This window comes from Typopeltis vanoorti, chromosome 11 (assembly GCF_054136105.1).
Source record: "Typopeltis vanoorti isolate ZY-2024b chromosome 11, IOZ_Tvanoo_1.0, whole genome shotgun sequence".
NCBI lineage: Eukaryota > Metazoa > Arthropoda > Arachnida > Uropygi > Thelyphonidae > Typopeltis > Typopeltis vanoorti.
The window spans coordinates 17,558,731-17,579,240 of record NC_143559.1 but is presented as its reverse complement, the minus strand read 5'-3'; the positions used below and the strand labels follow the sequence as shown (position 1 = coordinate 17,579,240).

The 20,510-nt window shown below is 36.3% G+C and overlaps 1 protein-coding gene across 4 annotated transcripts in view; it reads left to right on the top strand.

The window, feature by feature from the left end:
* The window catches only part of LOC150101336 (mitochondrial 2-oxodicarboxylate carrier), a 223,235-nt gene extending 207,150 nt beyond the window's left edge, over positions 1-16,085 (top strand). For all 4 annotated transcript variants that reach the window (XM_090400214.1, XM_090400216.1, XM_090400217.1 and 1 more), the window contains exon 10: positions 15,942-16,085. The gene's annotated coding sequence lies outside the window, so the exon portion shown is untranslated. The remainder of the gene's footprint in view (positions 1-15,941) is intronic.
* Positions 16,086-20,510: the final 4,425 nt, after the last annotated feature.

Sequence of the window (20,510 nt, the reverse complement as noted above, 5' to 3'; positions counted from 1 at the left end):
AGCACTGCGAACTTAATACTGTCATACAATACGAGCGGCTATAGGGAATGTGCTTAGAGTGGCATTCTTGGGTTGGAGAGACATTGCCCGAGTCGACGACATGTTGACACAAGTGACGACCACGACACTCCAACATTAGTTACTCTAACTCGTTTCATCTGCCCTGATAGAGCGAGACATCACTCTGTATCAAGCCTCGCGCTCTGATGAAGATGTATGCGCTCTCTTGTACGCTGTCACGACGGTTTGCCCTGGCTCATGCTGCACTAGGCGGAGACTTCCTGCTGCTTATCTACAGGGTGTCGCGTTTAGGTTAATGTCGTACAGGTGGCGTTCTTTAATGTCAATAGGATGGTGTAATGATTTTGATATGTACGGCGTGCAATGATAAAGCAACCAGGAGGTAGTGCAACTTTGATTTTCCTCTATGAAATAGTGATGTGTGTTCTTGCGCTACTGAGGGATTCAGAGCAAATGAAAGACTGGAAAGTAAATTGGAATATAAAAGATTGTCATCCCTAATTGGCAGAGGTTACAGATAAAAATGGAAATAAAAATGCAGTGTATTGCGAATATTGTATTATGTCTTAACAGCATTTAAACTCAGAATTGGTTATTACACAATAAACCAGAACTCGAGAAAGGTGTTATTTCTACATCCAAAGAACACAAAATGATATTTTTGGATCTTGTTAGAGACAATATTTTAATTTTCCCAATGGTATGGTACTCAGGCGACTATGGATTACGCGATCGGAACATGCTGGTAGTACCCAAGGTAAAAAAATAAATTTTTCATAAATCCTTCGAATACCTAGCGACAAGCAGCTACAGTGAACTCCCAAATGAAATCAAATCTATAACCTCAGAATATGCATTCAGAAAAAGATTGAGAGACTACCTCATGGGACTAAACAATGTTGACAATTACTTTAACCGTATAGTATAAGAGACCATTGGAACTCACATATCATATCCAATTACGGTACCAATATACTAACTAGTTCATTTAATTAGGAGACTGATATATTAACATGTACATCAAATCAAACCGTGTAAGGTGATCTCTCATAGATGCTGTCACTGGACTCGCAGTGACTGTTTCGAGCTAATTATTTCTCTAGTAACCAGTATGGCTACGGCCCTTGGTTACACATAAATACATAAACTAACTTACTTTATCACTAAACCAGTAACTTATTATAAACTACAAAAACTATCCGAAATGTATTCTACTCTACTTGCATATATGAGAACTTTTTATTTAACTATAACAAAATAAATAGCCATAAATAAGTGTAAGTACCAACAGAAAATTATAGTAATACTTGAATTGTATTGTATAATATTGTACATTGAATTGTACAACTTGAATTATATAATATAAGTATCTTGTATTTCAGTTTGTAAATAAATTAAATTAAATTAAAATTAATTAGGTCGCTCAGAAATTGGGTTCATTAGAATTACGCCGAAGCAATAAAAGCCTTCTGGCCAGAAAACAAACAAACAAAGAAAACAAACAAAAAAAACTTGAGTTGGAAGGAAAAGTCCTTTCACCTTCGTATGAGCAAAGCTAATCCACCTACATTCGATGCATGCCTCGCGTCTTAGACAAAATTCTAACCCAGGTCTTTCCGACCGAAAGGCATATATTATAACGCGTAGTCCTCGCGACTGTGCTGCTGAGGTGAGTAGTCTAAGACGAACAGATGAAAAGAGTCAAACCGAGTTGGGTTGTTTATTGAATTATAGAGAGAGGCAACTGAGGCTGTGAGGTTAGTGGACTGTTTTCTTACCTGAATGCGTTCTTCTGCCCGGTTTGTCTCTTTTCAGAAGGAAAAATCCTGTGACTTCCATATGCGACCGTCTAGCTCACCTTGAAGTAGAACCGAAAAAAAAAAGTTCAAGAGTGAAACATGCTGTCTAATTTTATGAATGTAATTAATAGGTCATGAGTGCAGTTAATAGAATTCCGCTGCGAGGTACGCAGTTTTATGTCGACTTAAATTGTTAATTAACGATCCGCACTGCACTTCTCTCCCGACAAACAACTGGATTGGTAGACAGGTCGCTGCTTCATCACTTTCGATCGCATTATGAGAGTAATATTTATAAGGACTTTATTCATTTCTTCGGGCCATTATAAATATTCCTTATCTGATGAAATAGCTGATTTCATGCAGCAGTGCTTTTCCTGCTGGAACTTACAGGTTCCACTTCTGCATCAACATACAAACTCTTATCAGCTTGAAGCGCACACAAGCAATTAATAGATAGAATACTCTCCCATATCTTTAGTCACTTTGGCGTAATCTAGACAACCGTAAACTAATTTATTTTTCTCCTACTTCCCAACACTTTTACATGGTTGGTCATTGTACAATAGGGTCGCGGTACATATGGATTCACTCCCTTTGTACAGTATTGTTCATCCATATCAAAAAGAGAATGAAACAAATCGCTAGTCGTAACGGCAGTGACCACCAGCGATTGTCAGTGGAATGTGTAGAGACGTCGTGAGGAATTTTGGCGCCTATGGCCAGGAAAGAAAATTGCGCCGTTCTAAAAAAAAAAAAAACTTTAAAAATCTCAAGTTTTTCGCCTATGTAAAATTAGCGCCAATGGCGGGGACCACATTGGCCATAGCCTCACTACGCCTCTGGGAATGTGGCTAACTCAGAATAGCAGTCGCGACTAAGAAGAGTTCTGATCGCATTCCCAAAAATAATCAAATAACGACTGTCATATTGGCAGACGTATTTACGCGACTGCAGAAAACGGCTAAAATAACCCGTAGCGAAAATAAGCAAATACGGCTCTTGTTACAACCGAAAAATAATTAAACAAGAAAATACGTTAGTTTTAATTTATTTTTTCTTAAGATATCATTTTCCACTGTTTAAAAGAAAGTCTTCTCTTCGTCAATCATTCCCATTGTTTGTATTACATTACGTTAGTTTCAATTCAGCTGTTTCAAGTAGGTTACTGTTTTAGGCATTATTAATAACTGAATTATAATTTGTATTTATATATTCTCATTCATCTTGTTTAGCAGTATATCGACGTTTATTTTATTTTATTTTGTTTATTATTACCATGAATCGCAATCTTCAAAGTAGCATGATTAGAAATTAAACTTGGTCGAGCAGCCAAAGTAACAATGCTTATAGTTCAGGATTGTTTGCTTTATTTTTAATTATAAAATTAAAAATGTTAAAAAATAAAATTATATACACACACACACACACATATATATATATATATATATATATATATATATATATATATATAATTTTATTTTCCCCTCATATATTTGTCTGACTTTCTAGCTTTTGTTCGTAGGCCTAGGATTCAGACATTGGTCTCGTGTGCCGTATGGGATTCGCGAGCCAGTGCTTTTGGACCACCCTTACTTCTTTCATCAATCAGTACTTTCCAAACTGTAGTTTCCGTGAGCACAGTGAAACTGCGGGAGTGGGCATGTCCTGCACCCTACTCCTGTCTTCAAACCGAGTCTATCTGTGTTCTCTTGCACTGGCAGCTTTGAAAGCTGATACCAGCGTTGCGCCATTTTTCAAATGAGTCGACACTCAAATTAGGAACATGGGTTCGGAATGTCCGAAAGGGGCTTTGTCGGCATGTGAACTTTTCCTTCTTATTAACCGAGTCGGAGGTTCCCCCTTTGTAGCGACACCGCTCAGGTCGCTCCCTAGCCATTGGAATCAAATCTCTCCTTCCGTCAAAATGCTGACTTAAGGTCACTCTGTTGAAGCGATTACTCACTCCAAGTTCTCGTGCTTCGAGCTGGTCAATTTTTTCCTCTTCCTCCCTCCCTCCCTGTCTCTCTCCCTTTTTTAAGTTGTAACTTGGTACGACGTATGCCGTAATTAACGCCACCAGTGCCGACTGCTCGGCTTGTTGCTAAATGATGCTTCACTGTCTTCAAAGAGCAGAGTCACATGGCTGAAATAATGTGAAGGAACCCGGGGCTGAACCTTGACCATCGTGCTTATCTCAGCTAGGAAGCATCCCCACCACACACACAACAAAAGTCTACATGGACCAGTGCGACCCAAAGCAAGCTGACTCTCTCTCTGTGCTATTGATTAATTACATATCTTGCCTATTTATTTTGGTCCACGTAACTCAAACGTAAACAGCTTTACTTGCTATAAGTGATGTTAAATTTGATCCTCAAGACTCTTCGGATCCTTAATTATCTCCACCGGAAACCCGTGGACGAAGTTTATATCTTCTTCAAAAACGTTTTTTTTTTTCCCCTTGTGCTCGGAGTTTTAATGGGATTTTCAAAAAGTTCAGATGAAAGCGATGATGTTTAAAAAAATCTGTAGCCGTTTCGTTGGAAATATTCAAAAGAATTTAGTGTGGGCTGCCCAACGAGTATTCCCTGTTTATGGACAGTTTTAGTTTTTTTCAAAAATATATACAATTCTTGTGTGGATGAAAGATTTACAAATATGAACATTTCGCGCAGACCCCTCAGAAATGCACTCATTCTAAAGTGCGTGCAGATTTTAGAAGCTTTTCTTTATTAATCGAAATCGCTTTTACACAAGCCAGTAGATGTTTGTTTTAAAATGTCGTACATTAATTGAAATCTTATTTGTTACACGCATTCATGCTTTTGCCATAAGACTTAAAACTAGAATTAGATTCAATGATAAGGTCATTTCAGGAAAAAAAAAAAAAACATAGTGTAGTTTTCTTCTTCCCCCCCCCCCCCCTTAGGATTTAAATAGGTTGTAACCATAGGTTGAAATGCTAACCATAACATTTCACATTGCCCATGGATGGATTGGGAGCCAATAATGAATAATGAAACATTCAGAAATGCAGAATGTTCAGTGTTGATATGCTGATCGCTTTTTCTTGAACCTCTTTGAAGCGGTCCAAGATACCTCCCCCCCCCACTTGGCGTTTGGTAAATCACTCATTGAATATGTTGGATTTTGTCTACCAGTTTTCGAATTGCTTTGAGAGTGAATAAACTTCTGCTGTGGTTGGGCTCCGAAGATTACGTATTTAGCAACTAATAATTATATTTCGAATAATTCAACAAGACAGTTTGCGTTTCGCAAAATTATCCACTATGGTATACACATTTACCATTGGAACGTAACAAATCACTTACAAAACATTTTAACTTTTCAAGTTCGGTACTACGAGTAAACAAAACTAATTATGTTGACAGTTTCATTAGGCGCCAAAACAGATACACTGGCCGGAGACACATAAACAAATAATAACAAATAAGTGTGTGTGTGTGTGTGTGTGTGTGTGTGTGTGTGTGTGTGTGTGTGTGTGTGTGTGTGTGTGTGTGTAACAGACTCGCATCATGTCTATGAATGCAGTGTATTTATCCCCTTTCATCGCTTCTTTAGTAATTCTAAAGAAACGAAATCAGGGTTAAAGTGCATTTATTCTTCTCACAAGATTTCAGTAACTGAACTTATTAATTCCTCATAATTGCTCATTTGGAGCACTGAATGTGGATTCACGGTCGATCATGTAGTGACTTTTCTTTTCTCACTGCAGTTGCTCTCATCACATCTTTCCTTCAGTTGGAAAGATATGGATTCGAATTCTGTCTAAGATGCGAAGAACCATTATAAGGACTTTTCAGCTGAGGGTGAGATGGCTGATTTCATATTGAGGAATAGCAGAGTTTTTCATTCCTCACAACGGACAAAAAGGCCAGCGAACACAAGCAGTTATCAGATATACCGCACTGGTCTCATTCTCTTAGAGGAGCAATGATTCTTAACTGCGGCATATTCTTCCACAGGTCATAATTTTACTCCACTACACTCTTTTTCCTTCGCTTCACCAACGTTACTTACACTGAAAGAATTCTTTACTTGGAAACGCTGAAAAGTTCGCAGTTGCAACGGAGAACATTTGAATTATGTATAAAAAGCTTCTCTAAGTGTTGCACAATTGAGTTTGCGTCATTTTTAGTCAATTTGAAAAATTGATGATGAAAATCTTCAGACTCCTTGGAGGTGTCACGAATAATAATAAATTCTAAAACTCTGTTTTCTCTTAGTGAACAATGAAAAGAATACGAATGCAACAGTAAATAACATTCTTTTAGTCCCAGTCTTTTTGTTTATTTGTTTGCTGTCGGTCTTCATTTCTCGCCAAGTTGAATGCATTTCCACTGCATGCTAAATATCCTAACTCATATTTATATGTCATGGAGTGTGGCCAATTGTAGATTTTGCTGAGATATGGTATAAAAAGTCGAGTTTCTTCCGGAGAAAAGCCATTATTTGTTCGCGCCATTTCATTCGGAAGTGGCAGGATTTTTCTCTTCCCCGAAACTCGTGTTTTCCATCTTGCCAAGTAAGCAAACCAGCCCGAAAACATGCCCATTTAACAGGTCGCTTAGTTGCCTTGACGAATTTCAACTATTCCAACACAAGCTTGCACCAGAGATCCATGGACTACACAGTCAGCTGGGAAAGAGAGAAAGAGAAAGAAAGAAAGGTTTAGGAAAAAATTCCTGTAATCGTCACTGGCTTAAATCGGCCTGAAGTTTTCTTATGCTACCCAAAACCATGAAAGTGATTACAAGGCTATGCTGTCTTCGGTATATTAACATAATATTGTTTTAAGGCATTTTTTTCTGCTTATAGAATTAAAAAAAAAAGTTCATGTTTTTCCAGATCCATAAACAAATTCCATATTACATATTTTGATATGACGAAGTAGGTTAAGAATTGTCATATTTGAGGGCATTTCTCTTTCTTCTGCTCTTATACAAGCAACAGACGCCCGTCTTCAGCTCATCATGGTGACGTCTGTGAAGAATCGCCATGACAGCTAAGCCTCAGCAAACTTCCCCCCGTACAGAGACGTTCTTCTCTCCCTCCCATCCTCCATTTCAGATCATTAGGAGGCGGTCGATGCAGAGGAGATACTAGTGAAGAATCCCCCCCCCACACACACACACTTTCAAAAAAAATGAACTTCACATCCAGTTTATTGGGTGTTCCACAAGAACACGAACCCCGTTGTGTTTTTCTGTCTGCTTTATTTCCATGCAGAAGGCGGAAAGAGGGCGCTTTTTGGACGTAATTGGATGCAAGAGGGTCGCCGCTTATCGGGTTACAACTTCTGCTAATATCCTCTCCATCCACGCTAGATTTGTGAGATTAGTTGCAGGCTAAGAAACAAGTGTGAATGCACGTTCCAACACATGCGCAGTTACGGTCTAGAGAAAGGAAAGATTAGCTACTTGAATCTTAACGCCTTGTTATAAAGTGGTATTTTGAAGGCAGTTCCTGCTCATCGGAAGGGGGCGTTGGAGGATGACGAGAAGATAATATCTCACAGAGCAATGTCACAAGTTGACATTGTACTTTACTTTACTTTCGAAATCTTGCATGAGGGATTTGTGATAGGCGATTTTAATTTGAAACATATATCGATGAATTGGAGAAGTTGGAAGTACTTCACTGAAACAGATGAAAGTGGGAAAGAATAAATGCATAGGAAGCAAAGAAAGTTTCATTTGAAGCTAGCATTTCAAAGAAAGAATGTAAATGAATAGAATATGAATACAACTACACAATCATATTAGAGATGTGAAAATTGCTTCCCCCCCTCTTCTCACATTCAAAATTATTATAAAAATTTCTTGAAATGACAGTCATTTATTTGACAGTGGCGTATGGTTTTTGTGCCCAACATACACATATCACTATTTAAGTCATTTAAGCTAGTAGCTAATATTACTAGCAGTTTTTTTTTCCTTTTTTTGCGACTAAAATTGATTGTGTGATGGTTCCTCTTCACTAAACCGTGCCGTTTCTCGTTTTCTTTTTTCTCGTAAAATATTTAATCTTATGTGTATGTCATATCTTATCCACACTGCATATTTGTAGCATAGTTTGGACTCAAATCCAAAATGCTTGCATGTGAAATGGGATGTTACTGGAAATCGAACCCTATCATTGCTGTGAAGACTTTGTTACATCTGTCTCTTGATTATAATAAGCATAAAAATAAATAGCCCACCTTGAAAATATGAACAACAACAACAGAAAAAAACATGTCTGTTATTTAATTAAAGTATCGGAATATTTTGAGTGTATGTTTGATATGGTGAACATTAAAATCAGAATTAATATCCTTCGAACCTATGTTATTATTACGATTAATTAAATAGTTAATTTTTTGTCAGTGATCTGAAATGCCTGATATGAGCACTACATACGGAAGAAGTTGCGTGATCATTTAGGAATGACGTACGTGTAATTTCATGTCATACAATATGTGTCGTGCAATTTCCATTTTTTTGTGCTTCACTGATTACCTCTACTGTATGAACTATAATCCCTATTATAGATTCGAATCCTAAGGTCGAGAGGTGTTATTTATGCGGTTTCTTATGTTTCGGACGTTTAAGACGTGGTTGGCTCATGTTTCTTACTCAGGTGTATACATAGTGGTGAGGATTGAAATTATAACAAGTTTGGTATTTCATTTAAATCTTATAATTAAATTTAATAAGGATATTCGTGAAATTCCTGAAAGGGCCCTTATAAATTACGTTGCACTCTTGGAGGGCGGGTTATAGATTTTTGACAGCGTGCGACAGTAGACAGGAAAATGTTTAAAACTGTGTTATATAACTGAAAATGTTTGTCTTGTTTTCCTGATTTCAAAATATACTTATCGCATTTGAGTCCAGACTTTCAGATCTTTCTCCGGTTGAGTGAAGATTGAGTATGTTAGCTTTTTGATTTGTTAGTCTAACAAGCCGTGTATTCTGAGACTAACTGGAAATTGCAATGTAGGTTGAATTAATAAAGAAATAAAAGTATATGTATTTTGCACTAAAAGTGAAACAAAAAAAATTTAGATTCATTAAATATTAAAATAAACGTGAAAATAATTCGAAATATATCGCATCAAAAAAAAAAAAAGAAAAAAAAAAGCTCATGAGCAATAACTTCTATTATTGCTCATGAGGAATATGCTGGTGTCAAATGGTATCGAAGTTTGAGTTGCTTTGAATTACAGTCTGTCTGTTAACTGAGTGTTCTTTTGGCAGGTTTGCTTGCCGGATGAAAATTTTTTCCGATTCTGCATGAGACCGACTAACTCATCTTCAGTTATAAAGTCCTTGAATAGCTTTTTTTTTCCCCCACCTCCTAGAATCCAGGTCTTTCCAAAAGGGCAAAGGTCCATATCGACTAAGTTGCAAAAGCTCCTTCAAAACGAAACTAGGTACCAGGATATACGTTAGATGAACGTAATGAACCTGATTCCCGGTCCAGAATATGCAGGCCATCATAGAGGAGTGGAGGGATGGGGGGGGAATAAGTTTGACTCGGATCTCGATCTTGAAGAAGGGACGACCAAAATTTATGTAAAACTGTGTAAGTTTAATATAAAATTTACTTTTACATTAAGAATAAAATAAAATCACAGGTAAAATGATATAGTTTATGTTGAGATGAAAAGCCAAACGGCTATTTTTTCTGGCGAGGTTGATAAGTAAAGGGGGATAAAAATCCCTTATTGTTTTTCAGCCAGTATGTACCCGGTAGTGACTTCTCCTCATAATGTAAAGCAGTACTACATCTCCTAGGAGCTGTGTGTTTTTACATTATGAGAAAATATCAAGAATAGTGAAGGATCTTGCTCCACCTTTGCATCGATTTGCCTTGGTGTGGCACTACCAAGTGGTCACTTACGCTTGGATCCGCCGACAGTTCGTCGGCATGGAACGTTTAGATCGTAGTTTTCGATCATAGAGTTTCACATACTGGCTGAAAAACAATAAGGGATTTTTATCCCCCTTTACATAGTTTATGTTGGTTGGTTTGGGCTTCTTCTTGTCTCCCTGAGGTCCTGAGTATATGTTATATTCATTGAATGGCTGTTTAACTTTACAGACACATTAGTAACATTTAATAAACCATATTAAAATTGACAAATACTGTATTATAAATGTTTGTACTAAGCTATTTAATTTAAGTTATTTGTAAGTTAAGTTATTTAATTAACGTGTGTTTAATTTTATTATAAAGCCACGATGTTAAAATAACACTATTCAGTTTAAAAAGGAAATTTGTATTTTTTTATGGGAATTACCTAATATACAATACTTTAATTTTTTTTTTTTTTTTTTTAGGTGGGGGGAATTTATTCTGTAAGACGGGGAGATCAAAAAATCCGGAAAATGCAGTCATGTAATTATTGAAAAGTCCAAACGTATTTTGATTGCATGGCTATTACCAAGAATGGGCTCCTGTTACGTGGATGAACTTCTCCAGGATGCTGTCATTTGTTAAATGCTCATCACAAATTTCTTCCACGCATGCCTGCGTTTGATATTTATTATTCGAAAACGGGTCCAAATGCCCAGTTAAAGAAAAGCATAAACATTATTTATGTTTACCACATATCGCAAACATTCCGTTTGTTTACGCCATCGCTTAATGCTAATAATTTTAGACTTCGCACATGATGGCCTCAGTTAAGCATACGAACTTTTTTTACGAAAGGACTAATGTCACCGAAAAATATTTGCGGCGACGTTCTCAGCACGTCGTAAGCGGTCAATCATCGGCGCCATACATCGACGTCAGCCGTCACAAGAACCAGACTCCGTGTTGGTTGATAGCGGAATGTTGCGTTGATTCCCCTGGAAATAAGCCATATTCATACGTACAGTTTCCAGAAGACAGGCTCATTAACAGGGTTTCCATCAATCGTATAGCCCCTTTAGTCCATGCCGTTGCCGCGCCGATCTGTCACGTGATTAAGGACTGTCAGGTGGGGTGACAGAAAAAGAGCAGGCCGATCATTTATTTTCCTCCCCACTCACTCACAGCTCACCCCTTTTCCTTCATTTATTATTATTATATTTATGTAAACCATTATTGCTATTAGTCGGAACGCTTAGTATTCAGCCCGAGGCTGCCATTTGTTATCCTTCACATGTGTGTTGTGGAAATCTTGGCATCGCTCCGCATAGCTCTAAATATCCTAAACAATAGACAGTGAAGTCAAAAAATAACAAGGATGTTTACGTGACTCGTTCAGTAAAACATTTCCAGTGCTAAGAAACAACATTGCCAGCTTTGAGAACTGTCAGATGAAGAGTCGGAGAAGAAGCTCCCATTTTTGTAACTTGGGATTACGTAAACGCATCGAAGTTTACAATGTTGTTTGAAATCTCATCTATATATATATATATATAATACAAACACGAATGGGAAAAAAGGACAAGTTTATTTAGATTTTATTAAAACACACTAATATTCACAAGATATTCGACACGTTCTTCGTCTCCTTATAAACGAATACTTCTGCGTTATAGGTTACTACCTATAACGCATAGAGGAAAGTAAAAGTCATAACTCGAAGTGAGTTGTCGATCATAATCACGTCTACGTGTTTTCTGCACACAGTAGTCTTTCATGTTAGAGATATTACGTGAGATATAAACAACGGAGGCAACTTGAGAGATATAAACCCCTCTCAGGTTGTCTCAGTTGAAATTCAATTGGGAAACATATTTTATATCAGTGGTGAAACAAAAGGACAGTATTCCTATTCAGATAGATGCAAGAACAATTTCAAGTTTACAAAATACAATCAAAATTCCCGTATTGATTTATTACAGTTGTCATTACAATGAAATAGGAACGAATCATCAATTACTCATTATTTGCGTTGAATTAGTAATAAAGTGGGCAAGTTGTGTTGGATTTCACATAGCGTCACTTGAGGTTTTGGTAGTAGACGATTGACTGAAAACGGTGCGAGACTGTAATCCTGTCTTGGAGGCATGAAATGGCTTGTAAAAGTACCATGTTTGGTATCTAGAGAGGAATTCGGATCCGGCTCTTTCCTTCTCTACTGTTTTAAACGTACGATAGATTTACAGCCTGTCGTGAGCAAGATTGACATAAAAGGGAGGGGGGGGGTGCCCACTGTCCTCTGTAAAATGTTTATTTTAAATTATGAGAATATCACGCGGTTTTAGGAGATGTTTACCAGCTAAACAATGTTGGTAGTAGTGATGGGAAGCGGCACTTATTAGCGCTTATATCAGCAGACAAACAGTTATAGAATTGTTCGGAGACCAACATAAACAGGCTCTTTTGGTAATAGCATTTTTTGTATAGAAGTGTCATTCATTATCACAGCAAAGAGATATAGAGAACAGTTTTTGATTGTACACAGTTAACTTGTTTCTCTTTGCATTCTAAAAGTTTTTGCTTTCAAAACGTTTGTAAATTTTCGACTAAAAACGGTTTGATTGCAACCAAAATTGAGATGCCTGCATTTTAGTAAAGAGATACCCAATGTGAATAATATTCGCAATGGGTATCTCTTTACCAAAATGCAGCCGGTGCCGAGTTATTATATGCGTATATGGTCCAACGGGCAAACACGTCATTGATGCCACGCATTTTTGTTCATTCTATGAAATGAAAAAAAAAAAAAAAGAAGAAGCTAACCTAAACCTCAGATAGCGTTACCTGTTTTCTTTTTGAGGTAGATCATCATTTCATTCCACAAGACAACCATCATTCTACTTCTGTGACTTCTATATTTTTTATTAATAAGTAATTATAATTTTTGTATCAGCGTTCATTTCTCTTATGGGATTTCTTCCCTTTATCAATAAGAAATGCAGTGGGAAAGGAGGAGGAGTAACTATTATTAAGCGAGCAGGAAGTATGCGAGGAATTGAATAAACTTCAGTTCAATGTAAATAAGGCTGTAGAACTTGATGTTATGCTATTTCACCAAGTGTTTTGAGGGAATGTTCCGGGAGCTAACAACAGCTTTAACATATCTTTTTGACATGAGTCTTGCACTGGGCCATGATCCAAAAGAGTGGAAAAAGGGTAAAATTGTTCCAATTCATAAGGGATGTGATAAGACTAGCGCTTTGAATTATAGGCCAGTCTGTGTGACTGGAGTTGTAGTTAAAGTATTAGAGAAGCTAGTTAGGACCAAGATTCAGAATTGGGTTGATAACAGAAAAATACTCTTTGGTGGCCAGCATGGATTTGTTCAAGGAAGATCGCATTTTAGCAATCTGCTTACCTATTATAATAAAGTGACAAACGCATTGGATAATGGTGATTCATACACAATGGTATATGTATTTATTTAGATTTTACAAGGGCCCTTAATAAATTGCCAAATGACATGCTGGTAATTAAATTGGAACAATGGGACTAAATAGTAGATTAGTACCCTGGATTGTAGATTGGCTTTCTGATAGGTATCATCAAGTTGTGTACGGCGGAGTGATGTCCCAGAAGAGGAAAGTTACTAGTGGTGTACCCCAGTGGTCTGTTTTGGGTCCCTTGCTGTTTGATTTGTATATAAATGATATTGGGAGAGGTCTGAATGGTGATGTGCAGTTGTTTCCAGATGATGCAAAGTTGGGAAGAGCTATCGGAGTAGAGCTGATGCTGTGGCTTTGTAGGAGCACTTGAATATACTGGCTAAATGGGTACATGAGTGGGGATGTCAATTCACTGTTGCAAAGTGTAAGGTTTTGGAAGCAAATATTGGATATGGAGTATAGAATCGGTGGAAATATCGTGGAGGAGGTAGAGGAGATGAGAGATCTAGACGTGATTGTGGAAAGGGACCTAAAATTCTAGGGACATATTGCTAAAATTGTGAGGACAGCACAGTGGATAATGGGAATGATGCAGAGGGCACTGACTTGTAGAAGATGTTATGGTTCCTTTGTATAAGGCTTTGATCAGGCTACATATGGATTAATGTGCACAGATTTGGTCACCTGTTATTCAAAAATATGAAGATGTACTAGAAAAGATTCAGAGACGATTGACTAAGGTAGTTTCTGGTCTTTGGAATGTTGAATATGAAGACAGATTGAGAAAATGTAATTTGCAGAAATTGGTGGATAGGAGGAGGAGAGGGAAATGATCGAGACATATAAGCTGTTAAGGGTATTTACCAGATTAATGTAAGGGGAGGATTTGCTTAGAATGAGTGAAGATTAGGAGAGAACAAGAGGTCATCCCTGGAAGCTGTATGAGGAGAGTGTTGGCAAGGCGGTGAGGAGCAGGTTTTTTGCATGGAGAGTGGTGAGTGATTGGAATGCATTTCCTGAGTGTGGTGAGCACGGAGACAGTGAACATATTTAAGGCGCGGTATGATAAACTGTGTGTGTTTAACAATGGGACCTCCCGCGATGAGTCTTTTAACTCCATGGAGATTTAATAATAATAATAAATTTTGGTCTTCCATCAATTCCATTCTTCCATGTTGTGGACAGTGAAAACCGCGTATTTTATTAAATGTAAGACTTTTTAAAAGATTTCTTAAAAAAATCTAATTTAACTTCTGGATGAGTTCCGTAACGATGCATAAGCATAATAAATGGTCTTATTTCCCCTCCCCTCTTATTATGTTTCAAGAATTTGATTTAATGAACGATCTGACCATGAGACTAATGTTGATAGCAATATTGGAGTAGGTTTGTTATTTAGAGATTTTTTTGTGCGTCACATAAAGAAAAATTATATTTGTAGTAAAACGTTTAATCCAGACACTATCATTTAATGATGTAAAGAAAACTGACATTGATATTCCTGTCTGATGTGTATGGCAAATGCTTTATTTCATATTTATGCAACTTAAATGTTACACGTTCAGCTTGGAATAGCAGAATTACTCAAAAATCTTATATTTTATGATAGCTTGTCACAAAATATCACAATTTGCTCAACGTATGCGCTAACTTCTTGTGGTTACACGAACGAACTCTTTTAGTGCATATACGATTTAACTTGGGCAAACTGCGCTTATATTGCAAAATGCATTGCGCTATTTGGGATTATTATACATTTGGGATCTAGAGCCGTTTTCGACTTATGCGGAGTACGCAGAAAATTTATTTTGCCACTAAAAATGATCCACTTGAAATCATAATTCAGATGATTCGACATATTTTAATCGATACTTTGCTAATAAAAATGGTCCAATTTTAACGAAAACAGAATCGAGAGGATACATTTTAGCGTACATTCCCAACACCATATTTCATTTAACTCTATCCAGCCATAATGGAATTATTACTTTATATATTTTCAAACTGTTTTTGCCAAATTTTGGTATACAAAAGGTTTAATTTATGGAATATTTCGCTAGATTTTGCGTTTGAAAATAGTCCGATTTAAACGAAAATTGCGATCGCTCTTCAATTTTTTGTAAGGATTTCAGATACTGAATTTAATATAATTCCAGTCAAAGCCGAAGAATAGCATGCGTAGAGACTGACTTCGAAAGTGCTTGCTTGCGAAATGTAAGTATGAAAGATTAATGATGTTGCTTTTTTAATACACGTGTTTTTTAAATTTTTTTCACTTGTATGCAAGTATGAAAGATTAATGATGGTGAGTTTTTTAAACATGTTTTTTGTATTTATTTTAGCGTTGATACCATTTAATACCGTTGATAGTATTGTGTTCACCTTATTTATAACATTACTTTATACAATAGGTCTGGGTAAAAAGAAGTGGGAAAAACAGACTTACATATTACCTTTTATTAAATTATCCCTATTATTATTATCCTTAATATGTAAGATGAGAGTATAACACTTTATATTGTTGCATGTGGAAATGTAATAATCTTATTCCTAATTCATTTTATTACAATGAAATTTAATATTTTCGGAATATATTCTAAAATTTGGAAGAAAGATCTTCCATGGATGACTTCTTGACTTCCTGGAAGTAGTCTTTTGTTATAACAATAATATTGAAAACACACTAATATTTTGCAAATTATACTTTTCTTTGGTAATCTATATACGTATATATAAGTATTATTTGTTGTTGATTATAATTCAAATAGTTTTGCAGGGTGATTAACAGTATATTTCTTTTTATTTTCAGAAACGTCTCCTGCAGACACCTTTGCTCATCTCTTCTTGTGAAACGGATACGAAACAAAAAAAAAAGCGTATTTTTTATTCAACCATTGTGTGGTTTTCATGATATGTGATTTCTTGATTATTAAATCATAGTTTGTTTTCTGTACCGTGCAGAATTATTTTCAATATTCAGTCACTATTTTGCAGTACCTAGTAATACAAATTTGGATTACTTCGGTGTGCTAATTATTTAATTTGTCTTTCGAAGTAGTATATTTTTTTCTGTAAATGACCGCAGATCTATGCCTGTCCAGCTCTAGAATATTATTTTTCATAATAGAATGCCCAGCATTAAAATGTTCTTTGATTAAAATTAAATCTAAATTCCTTCAGAACCGATTCTTTTGTTACAAGTGTTTTTAATATTAATAAACCAAATTTCCGCTATTCCGTTACTTTAATTATTAATCATTACTAATTACGTCTGATTTTTTTCTTTTTTTTTTTTTTTCAGTAAATTTCGTCAGTTTCACAGGCAACTGGTACAGTTATTCGTGACCACGTATATTTCACCTACTAATGTAAGAATTTTAAAAATTACAGGAAATGCGAATGAAAAGAAAGAAAAGAAAAATTAAATTCCAAATCTAATTAGTGATTTGGCCAATTAGAGCAACCACAACCTCCCAATAGCAGATACCAAGTGGCTTCTATCAGCTAAAAATAAAGTGTACTAGCCCAAATGCCAGCGTTAGCAATGAAAGTGCTTAAATCACGGCAGTGACTCTTAAATAGTGTACGATTCACTGACTAATCTTATTACAAGAATCATTAAAGGGCAAAATTCTACCATCGGCAATTCCGTTTCTCGATATATATATATATATATATATATATATATATATATATATATATATATATATATATATATATATATATATATATATATATATGGGCTGTCACCTTTACTTAACAGAAAACAGCCTGCTAAATTTGAAACTTTAAATACAGTTGATTTTTAAAAAAATGAAAATAGCGGAAAACGTTCAAAAAAGTGGCGATTTTCTCCTCCTCCTCTTCCTTTATAGGCATCTCTATAGGTCATCGTTACACAGATTTTGGCCAAATTTGAAATATAGTTGTTTCTTGATTTGCTGAGATTCACCTTAATAGGGCTAAAATGAATGGGAGGGACAAGGTAGCGAGATGCTTCCTTCGCAGACATTTAATCAGATCAACTCGTTCAGGCGATTCCAACCAAGTAGGAAATATCATTGTTTGTCACGTTGTTTCAGATACTCCCTCTGAAAATTTCAGCGCAATCGGACAAGTGTTGTTCAATTTCGAACAACATCAGAATATAGTTGTTCTTTATGTTGCTAATGGTCCTGTGAAAATTCCGTCTAGTCAGACAAAAGGAGAAATTGCAGGGGATTCCTTTCTCAGTAAACATCTTTACAGGTTGATCATTCAAACGCTTTCGGCACAATTTCAAATCTAATTGTTTCTTTGCGTCTTGCTTAATGTCCCTTAACAATTCCTTACAGTTTGACCAAAGTGAAGAACGAAGTGAGAAGAAAAGAAATCCCTGACACAACTAAACAGGGCCACATTTACCATTAGGCGCATAAGACGCAAGATGGGGGCCTCGCTCTCTAGGGGAGCCTCATTTTGAAACCTTACTCCTCACAAAGAACAATAAAAAACAGCGTAGTTATAGTTGCAAAATAAAATACTTATTTTTAAATATTAAATGCTCAGTGGATGTGGCGTTTGCATACCACGGCGCTTGGCCGCACGAAGGAAGACTTGGTTTCGAGTCTAGTCGGCGACTAGAGGAAATTTTTCTAAGCCTTTTTTCGACCGGTTCTCGAGTTAGTCGATCTCTGGCACGGGCAAGCGGGTTTTTCCTCCCGGAAACTCGGGTTTTTCGTCCCGTAAACTCAAGAAAATCGACTGTAGAACCCACATTATTTCAGACATTAAATATATTGTGTTAGGGACCACGAGATGGCGGCACATTTGAGCCGTCTCTCTTCACTGTGTACCGCTTAATTAGTGATAGCCTTGGGCCATCTATCACTGATTGGTACCAGTGGAGATTGAACTGCCCACTCAGTCTCCAAAAGTTAGATAGGGCTAAATGGCCTCGTCTACTCCCCGTATACGGGAATAAAAAGGCGTTAGCTGATTTTTTTTAATATAAAAACAAGAGGCCGCTGAAATTTTTGTGAGGCTTCCCGCTTCCATTTGAAATAGATTGTTCTTTCCTTAGAATATAAAACTAACAGGAACTCTGTATTTCATAAAATTCATGTATGTAAGCGTACCATTTCTTTGCTGAACGTATATACACGTCCAGCAAACCTGGATAATATTCTGTCCGCCTGCTGAGAGAACATGGATAAGAAGTGTAGTTTGACTGGCATGTCCATTAGAAGGTTTGATAATCCTTCACGCTGAAAAGAACACTTAACTACATTACCTGGCGTACGTAGTAGCTACGTTCTGTGGCCTACAGCAAGAAACTCAGTTGCTTGCCGTTTGGTCGGTAACCGGAATCTAAGTTATATCAGACTAAATACCTAGGAGTTATATTCATTTTGCTGCTTGTTTTTATCGTATACTTATAGTTTTAATGCCAGCGTAAAATAAGAAATCCTTTCATACTTTCTTCACTTCATATTGTATCACTTTGGAAGATCAATGTCACTATCAATTTTTTTTTGCTAATTATTTTAATCGCCAATACATTTTAAAATACTCCAAGAACTTGATTGAAGATAATTATTTTTGTCAAACAATTATTTTATAAATTCATGAAAAAATCCGAATCTAAAAATGATACAGCATCCATCTGTTCCAAATTAAGTTTCCTATTTTATTCATAATCTTAGTTCGAAGGTAGTTATCATACGTAAATCTTGAATCATATCATGTACAACTTTCTTGGTTTCCCCCCCCCCCTAATCACTCACTACAAATCAAAGTAAACGGCACTTATGAAGTCAACTGTTATGTACATATTTTCGGCTAATTTTGATATTATGCGGCAGTTTTGAAGTAGCGATGTTTTCCCTACAGTTTATCTTTTGAAACATGTGTAGGTGCATGGTCAAAATGAAATTTTATTTCCAAAATTTTCATAACAGAATTAATTCGCCGTTAATGGCTAACTTCCCCCCTCCTAATATTATCATCACACACACACACACACACACACACACACACACACACACACACACACACACACACACACACACACACACACACACACACACACACACACACACACACACACACACACACACACACACACACACACACACAAAATACTGCTAGATAACGTGCGCACTTTCTTTTTGTTTGAATTCGTTATTTTTCCAAAGTAATTGTACTGTTGCAGTTTTAAGCAAAAGACAAAGGCGTAGAATCTCTGATAAAATACCATTGGATATAAATTAAAAAGACTCACAATCGGAAACCCCGAGTAATGCGGTCTAACACCATTTGTTGTTCATAAAAATAATAATAAAAAAATCTTTCCTAAAATTGAAATGTGCGACCCATAAAAAAAAAATCAGCTAACGCCTTTTATTCCCTCATAGGGAGTCAGCGAGGCCTTTTAACCCTATCTAACTTTTGGAGACTGAGTGGGCAGTTCAATCTCCACCGGTAGCCAATCAGAGATATCTGGCCCATGTCTATCACTAATTATAGCAGCCACCGATGAAGAGGCTGGCAAACAAGTGCTGCCATCTCTTGGTACCTAACCCTAACAAAATATGTTACTGTCTGACATAATGTGGGTACTACGGTCGATTTTCTTGAGTTTATGGGATGAAAAACCCGAGTTTCCAGGAGGAAAAACCCGTTTGCCCGCGCCAGAGATCGACTAACTCGGGAATCTGTCGAAGAAAGGCTTAGAAAAAGTTCCTCCAGTCGGAGACTAGACTTGAACTTAAGTCTAACTTCAAGCGACCAAGCGCAGAGGACGCAAGCGCCACTTCCACTGAGCTACACAGTGCGACCCATATAATCTTATTTTGCAAGGAAAGGAAGCAAAATGTCATATTTATTTCAATAAATGTTATTTAAAAAATATAAATATTTGACATAATATTTCCAATGCAAGCAAACATTTTGATTATTTATTTTCGAACATGTGAAATTCGTTTTTATTTGGGAAGAGACACAATAAGTAAATTGTGCAGCAAAAAAGGGTCAATCCAAGAAATACAGTGCACATAACTACAATAATCTGTTAACGGCGAGGGGGGGGGGAATTGCATTTTAACAGATAGAATGCTGATGAAGTTTCATCAGCATTCTACCTTTTTATTAGGTCAAAGGGATTTTGAGTATATTTGCGAACAGATATAGTCAACATAACTTAGCCAGTTTTGTTGTAAGAAGTGCCGCATTTGAAGAAATATTAGCATCATAATAATAAAATAGCAAAATTCATAATGCTTCAGAATAACTTGATAATTTTGATAATACCAAAACAAGATGAGACACATCTGTAGAAATCTATTATTGTTATTATTATTAGAGTCATTTTAATTATGAACTCTATAAAGATATAATT